This window comes from Pristiophorus japonicus, unplaced genomic scaffold (assembly GCF_044704955.1).
Source record: "Pristiophorus japonicus isolate sPriJap1 unplaced genomic scaffold, sPriJap1.hap1 HAP1_SCAFFOLD_228, whole genome shotgun sequence".
NCBI classification, from domain to species: domain Eukaryota; kingdom Metazoa; phylum Chordata; class Chondrichthyes; family Pristiophoridae; genus Pristiophorus; species Pristiophorus japonicus.
The window spans coordinates 215,001-223,291 of record NW_027251994.1 but is presented as its reverse complement, the minus strand read 5'-3'; positions in this window follow the sequence as shown (position 1 = coordinate 223,291).

Sequence of the window (8,291 nt, the reverse complement as noted above, 5' to 3'; positions counted from 1 at the left end):
TTATTCTATATAAAAATCCCCACTGAACTCCTCGATTAGATTCCAGCCTGTAACTCACTCCCAGGTATCTGTTATTCTATATATAACCCCACCGAACCCCTCGATTAGATTCCAGCCTGTAACTCACTCCCGGGTATCTGTTATTCTATATAAAAATCCCCACTGAACTCCTCGATTAGATTCCAGCCTGTAACTCACTCCCAGGTATCTGTTATTCGATATATAACCCCCCCGAACCCCTCGATTAGATTCCAGCCTGTAACTCACTCCCGGGTATCTGTTATTCTATATACAAATCCCCCGAATCCCTCGATTAGATTCCAGCCTGTAACTCATTCCCGGGCATCTGTTATTCTGTATATAAACCCCCGAACCCCTCGATTAGATTCCAGCCTGTAACTCACTCCCGGGTATCTGTTATTCTATATACAAATCCCCCGAATCCCTCGATTAGATTCCAGCCTGTAACTCATTCCCGGGCATCTGTTATTCTGTATATAAAACCCCGAACCCCTCGATTAGATTCCAGCCTGTAACTCACTCCCGGGTATTCAGTTATTCTATATAGAACCCCCACCGAACCCCTCGATTAGATTCCAGCCTGTAACTCTCTCCCGGGTATCTGTTATTCTATGTATTGACCCCCGAACCCCTCGATTAGATTCCAGCCTGTAACTCACTCCCGGGTATCTGTTATTCTATATATAAAGCCCCCGAACCTATCGATTAGATTCCAGCCTGTAACTCACTCCCGGGTATCTGTTATTCTATATATAAACCCCGCCGAACACCTCGATTAGATTCCAGCCTGTAACTCACTCCCGGGTATCTGTTATTCTATATAAAAAAAACCAAACCCCTCGATTAGATTCCAGCCTGTAACTCACTCCCAGGTTTCTGTTATTCTATATCTAAACCCCCGAACCCCTCGATTAGATTACAGCCTGTAACTCACTCCCGGGTATCTGTTGTTATATATATAAACCCCCCGAACCCCTCGATTAGATTCCAGCCTGTAACTCACTCCCGGGTATCTGTTATTCTATATATAAACCCCGCCGAACACCTCGATTAGATTCCAGCCTGTAACTCACTCCCGGGTATCTGTTATTCTATATAAAAAACCCCAAACCCCTCGATTAGATTCCAGCCTGTAACTCACTCCCAGGTTTCTGTTATTCTATATCTAAACCCCCGAACCCCTCGATTAGATTACAGCCTGTAACTCACTCCCGGGTATCTGTTGTTATATATATAAACCCCCCGAACCCCTCGATTAGATTCCAGCCTGTAACTCACTCCCGGGTATCTGTTATTCTATATATAAACTCCCCGAACCCCTTGATTAGATTCCAGCCTGTAACTCACTCCCGGGCATCTGTTATTCTGTATATAAACCCCCGAACCCCTCGATTAGATTCCAGCCTGTAACTCACTCCCGGGTATCTGTTATTCTATATATAAACATCCCGAACCCCTCGATTAGATTCCAGCCTGTAACTCATTCCCGGGCATCTGTTATTCTGTATATAAACCCCCGAACCCCTCGATTAGATTCCAGCCTGTAACTCACTCCCGGGTATCTGTTATTGTATATAGAACCCCCACCGAACCCCTCGATTATAATCCAGCCTGTAACTCACTCCCGGGTATCTGTTATTCTATATTTAAACCCCCCGAATCCCTCGATTAGATTCCAGCCTGTAACTCACTCCCGGGTATCTGTTATTCTATCTATAAACTCACCGAACCCCTTGATTAGATTCCAGCCTGTAACTCACTCCCGGGTGTCCGTTATTCTATTTATAAACCCACCGAACCCCTCGATTAGATTCCAGCCTGTAACTCACTCCCGGGTATCTGTTATTGTATGTATAAACCCCTCCGAAACCCTCGATTAGATTCCAGCCTGTAACTCACTCCCAGGTATCTGTTATTCTATATATAAACCCCCCGAACCCCTCGATTAGATTCCAGCCTGTAACTCACTCCTGGGTATCTGTTATTCTATATAAAAATCCCCCCAAACCCCTCGATTAGATTCCAGCCTGTAAATCACTCCCGGGTATCTGTTATTCTACAAATTACCCCACCGTATCCCTCAATTAGATTCCAGCCTGGAACTCACTCGGGGGTATCTGTTATTCTATATATAAACCCACCGAACCCCTCGATTAGATTCCAGCCTGTAACTCACTCCTGGGTATTTGTTATTCTATATAAAAATCCCCCCAAACCCCTCGATTAGATTCCAGCCTGTAAATCACTCCCGGGTATCTGTTATTCTGTATATAAACCCCCGAACCCCTCGATTAGATTCCAGCCTGTCACTCACTCCCGGGTATCTGTTATTCTATATATAAACCCCCGAATCCCTCGATTAGATTCCAGCCTGTAACTCATTCCCGGGCATCTGTTATTCTGTATATAAATCCCCGAACCCCTCGATTAGATTCCAGCCTGTAACTCACTCCCGGGTATCTGTTATTCTATATAGAACCCCCACCGAACCCCTCGATTATAATCCAGCCTGTAACTCACTCCCGGGTATCTGTTATTCTATATCTAAACCCCCGAACAGCTCGATGAGATTCCAACCTATAACTCACTCCCGGGTATCTGTTATTCTATATATAAACCCCCCGAACCCCTCGATTAGATTCCAGCCTGTAACTCACTCCCGGGTATCTGTTATTCTATATCTAAACCCCCGAACAGCTCGATGAGATTCCAAGCTATAACTCACTCCCGGGTATCTGTTATTCTATATATAAACCCCCCGAACCCCTCGATTAGATTCCAGCCTGTAACTCACTCCCGGGTATCTGTTGTTCTATATATAAACCCCCCTCCGAACCCCTCGATTAGATTCCAGCCTGTAACTCACTCCCGGGTATCTGTTATTCTATATATAAACCCCGCCGAACACCTCGATTAGTTTCCAGCCTGTAACTCACTCCTGGGTATCTGTTCTTCTCTATATAAACACCCCGAAACCCTCGATTAGATTCCAGCCTTTAATTCACTCCCGGGTATCTGTTATTCTATAAATTACCCCACCGTATCCCTCGATTAGATTCCAGCCTGTAACTCACTCCCGGGTTTCTGTTATTCTATATCTAAACCCCCGAACCCCTCGATTAGATTCCAGCCTGTAACTCACTCCCGGGTATCTGTTATTCCATCTATAAACCCCCCGAACCCCTCGATTAGATTCCAGCCTGTAACTCACTCCCGGGTATCTGTTATTCTATCTATAAACCCCCCGAACCCCTCGATTAGATTCCAGCCTGTAACTCACTCCCGGGTATCTGTTATTCTATCTCTAAACTCCCCCGAACTCCTCGATTAGATTCCAGCCTGTAACTCACTCCCGGGCATCTGTTATTCTGTATATAAACCCCCGAACCCCTCGATTAGATTCCAGCCTGTAACTCACTCCCGGGTATCTGTTATTCTATATCTAAACCCCCGAACCCCTCGATTAGATTCCAGCCTGTAACTCACTCCCGGGCATCTGTTATTCTGTATATAAACCCCCGAACCCCTCGATTAGATTCCAGCCTGTAACTCACTCCCGGGTATCTGTTCTTCTATATCTAAACCCCTGAACCCCTCGATTAGATTCCAGCCAGTAACTCACTCCTGGGTATCTGTTATTCTATATATAAACACCCGAACCCCTCAATTAGATTCCGCCTGTAACTCATTCGCGGGTATCTGCTATTCTATATATAAATCCCCCCAAACCCCTCGATTAGATTCCAGCCTGTAATTCACTCCCGGCTATCCGTTATTCGATATATAAACCCACCGAACCCCTCGATTAGATTCCAGCCTGCAACTCACTCCCAGGTATCTGTTATTCTATATATAAACCCTCCGAAACCCTCAATTAGTTACCAGCCTGTAACTCACTCCCGGGTATCTGTTATTCTATATATAAACCCCCCCGAACCCCTCGATTAGATTCCAGCCTGCAACTCACTCCCAGGTATCTGTTATTCTATATATAAACCCCCCGAACCCCTCAATTAGTTTCCAGCCTGTAACTCACTCCCGGGTATCTGTTATTCTATATATAAACCCCCTGAACTCCTCAATTAGATTCCAGCCTGTAACTCACTCCCGCGTATCAGTTATTCTATATATAAACCCCCCCACTGAACCCTTCGATTAGATTCCAGCCTGTAACTCACTCCCGGGTATCTGTTATTTTACATATAAACCCCCCGAACCTCTCGATTAGATTCCAGACTGTAACTCACTCCCGGGTGTCTGTTATTCTATATAAAAAACCCCAAACCCCTCGATTAGATTCCAGCCTGTAACTCACTCCCAGGTTTCTGTTATTCTATATCTAAACCCCCGAACCCCTCGATTAGATTACAGCCTGTAACTCACTCCCGGGTATCTGTTGTTATATATATAAACCCCCCGAACCCCTCGATTAGATTCCAGCCTGTAACTCACTCCCGGGTATCTGTTATTCTATATATAAACCCCGCCGAACACCTCGATTAGATTCCAGCCTGTAACTCACTCCCGGGTATCTGTTATTCTATATAAAAAACCCCAAACCCCTCGATTAGATTCCAGCCTGTAACTCACTCCCAGGTTTCTGTTATTCTATATCTAAACCCCCGAACCCCTCGATTAGATTACAGCCTGTAACTCACTCCCGGGTATCTGTTGTTATATATATAAACCCCCCGAACCCCTCGATTAGATTCCAGCCTGTAACTCACTCCCGGGTATCTGTTATTCTATATATAAACTCCCCGAACCCCTTGATTAGATTCCAGCCTGTAACTCACTCCCGGGCATCTGTTATTCTGTATATAAACCCCCGAACCCCTCGATTAGATTCCAGCCTGTAACTCACTCCCGGGTATCTGTTATTCTATATATAAACATCCCGAACCCCTCGATTAGATTCCAGCCTGTAACTCATTCCCGGGCATCTGTTATTCTGTATATAAACCCCCGAACCCCTCGATTAGATTCCAGCCTGTAACTCACTCCCGGGTATCTGTTATTGTATATAGAACCCCCACCGAACCCCTCGATTATAATCCAGCCTGTAACTCACTCCCGGGTATCTGTTATTCTATATTTAAACCCCCCGAATCCCTCGATTAGATTCCAGCCTGTAACTCACTCCCGGGTATCTGTTATTCTATCTATAAACTCACCGAACCCCTTGATTAGATTCCAGCCTGTAACTCACTCCCGGGTGTCCGTTATTCTATTTATAAACCCACCGAACCCCTCGATTAGATTCCAGCCTGTAACTCACTCCCGGGTATCTGTTATTGTATGTATAAACCCCTCCGAAACCCTCGATTAGATTCCAGCCTGTAACTCACTCCCAGGTATCTGTTATTCTATATATAAACCCCCCGAACCCCTCGATTAGATTCCAGCCTGTAACTCACTCCTGGGTATCTGTTATTCTATATAAAAATCCCCCCAAACCCCTCGATTAGATTCCAGCCTGTAAATCACTCCCGGGTATCTGTTATTCTACAAATTACCCCACCGTATCCCTCAATTAGATTCCAGCCTGGAACTCACTCGGGGGTATCTGTTATTCTATATATAAACCCACCGAACCCCTCGATTAGATTCCAGCCTGTAACTCACTCCTGGGTATTTGTTATTCTATATAAAAATCCCCCCAAACCCCTCGATCAGATTCCAGCCTGTAAATCACTCCCGGGTATCTGTTATTCTGTATATAAACCCCCGAACCCCTCGATTAGATTCCAGCCTGTCACTCACTCCCGGGTATCTGTTATTCTATATATAAACCCCCGAATCCCTCGATTAGATTCCAGCCTGTAACTCATTCCCGGGCATCTGTTATTCTGTATATAAATCCCCGAACCCCTCGATTAGATTCCAGCCTGTAACTCACTCCCGGGTATCTGTTATTCTATATAGAACCCCCACCGAACCCCTCGATTATAATCCAGCCTGTAACTCACTCCCGGGTATCTGTTATTCTATATCTAAACCCCCGAACAGCTCGATGAGATTCCAACCTATAACTCACTCCCGGGTATCTGTTATTCTATATATAAACCCCCCGAACCCCTCGATTAGATTCCAGCCTGTAACTCACTCCCGGGTATCTGTTATTCTATATCTAAACCCCCGAACAGCTCGATGAGATTCCAAGCTATAACTCACTCCCGGGTATCTGTTATTCTATATATAAACCCCCCGAACCCCTCGATTAGATTCCAGCCTGTAACTCACTCCCGGGTATCTGTTGTTCTATATATAAACCCCCCTCCGAACCCCTCGATTAGATTCCAGCCTGTAACTCACTCCCGGGTATCTGTTATTCTATATATAAACCCCGCCGAACACCTCGATTAGTTTCCAGCCTGTAACTCACTCCTGGGTATCTGTTCTTCTCTATATAAACACCCCGAAACCCTCGATTAGATTCCAGCCTTTAATTCACTCCCGGGTATCTGTTATTCTATAAATTACCCCACCGTATCCCTCGATTAGATTCCAGCCTGTAACTCACTCCCGGGTTTCTGTTATTCTATATCTAAACCCCCGAACCCCTCGATTAGATTCCAGCCTGTAACTCACTCCCGGGTATCTGTTATTCCATCTATAAACCCCCCGAACCCCTCGATTAGATTCCAGCCTGTAACTCACTCCCGGGTATCTGTTATTCTATCTATAAACCCCCCGAACCCCTCGATTAGATTCCAGCCTGTAACTCACTCCCGGGTATCTGTTATTCTATCTCTAAACTCCCCCGAACTCCTCGATTAGATTCCAGCCTGTAACTCACTCCCGGGCATCTGTTATTCTGTATATAAACCCCCGAACCCCTCGATTAGATTCCAGCCTGTAACTCACTCCCGGGTATCTGTTATTCTATATCTAAACCCCCGAACTCCTCGATTAGATTCCAGCCTGTAACTCACTCCCGGGTATCTGTTCTTCTATATCTAAACCCCTGAACCCCTCGATTAGATTCCAGCCAGTAACTCACTCCTGGGTATCTGTTATTCTATATATAAACACCCGAACCCCTCAATTAGATTCCGCCTGTAACTCATTCGCGGGTATCTGCTATTCTATATATAAATCCCCCCAAACCCCTCGATTAGATTCCAGCCTGTAATTCACTCCCGGCTATCCGTTATTCGATATATAAACCCACCGAACCCCTCGATTAGATTCCAGCCTGCAACTCACTCCCAGGTATCTGTTATTCTATATATAAACCCTCCGAAACCCTCAATTAGTTACCAGCCTGTAACTCACTCCCGGGTATCTGTTATTCTATATATAAACCCCCCCGAACCCCTCGATTAGATTCCAGCCTGCAACTCACTCCCAGGTATCTGTTATTCTATATATAAACCCCCCGAACCCCTCAATTAGTTTCCAGCCTGTAACTCACTCCCGGGTATCTGTTATTCTATATATAAACCCCCTGAACTCCTCAATTAGATTCCAGCCTGTAACTCACTCCCGCGTATCAGTTATTCTATATATAAACCCCCCCACTGAACCCTTCGATTAGATTCCAGCCTGTAACTCACTCCCGGGTATCTGTTATTTTACATATAAACCCCCCGAACCTCTCGATTAGATTCCAGACTGTAACTCACTCCCGGGTGTCTGTTATTTTACATATAAACCCCCGAACCTCTCGATTAGATTCCAGCCTGTAACTCACTCCCGGGTATCTGTTATATTACATATAAATCCCCCGAACCCCTCGATTAGATTCCAGACTGTAACTCAATCCCGGGTTTCTGTTTTTCTATATCTAAACCCCCGAACCCCTCGATTATATTCCAGCCTGTAACTCACTCCCGGGTATCTGTTATTCTATATATAAAGCCCCCGAACCCCTCGATTAGATTCCAGCCTGTAACTTCACTCCCGGGTATCTGTTATTCTATATATAAACCCCCGAACCCCTCGATTAGATTCCAGCCTGAAACTCAATCCCGGGTATCTGTTATTGTATATATAAACCCCCCCCCCGAACCCCTCGATTAGATTCCAGCCTGTAACTCACTCCCGGGTTTCTGTTATTCTATATATAAACCCCCGAACCCCTCAATTAGATTCCGACTGTAACTCACTCGTGGTTATCTGTTATTCTATATATAAATCCCCCCAAACCCCTCGATTAGATACCAGCCTGTAACTCACTCCCGGGTGTCCGTTATTCTATACATAAACCCACTGAACCCCTCGATTAGATTCCAGCCAGTAACTCACTCCCGGGTATCTGTTATTCT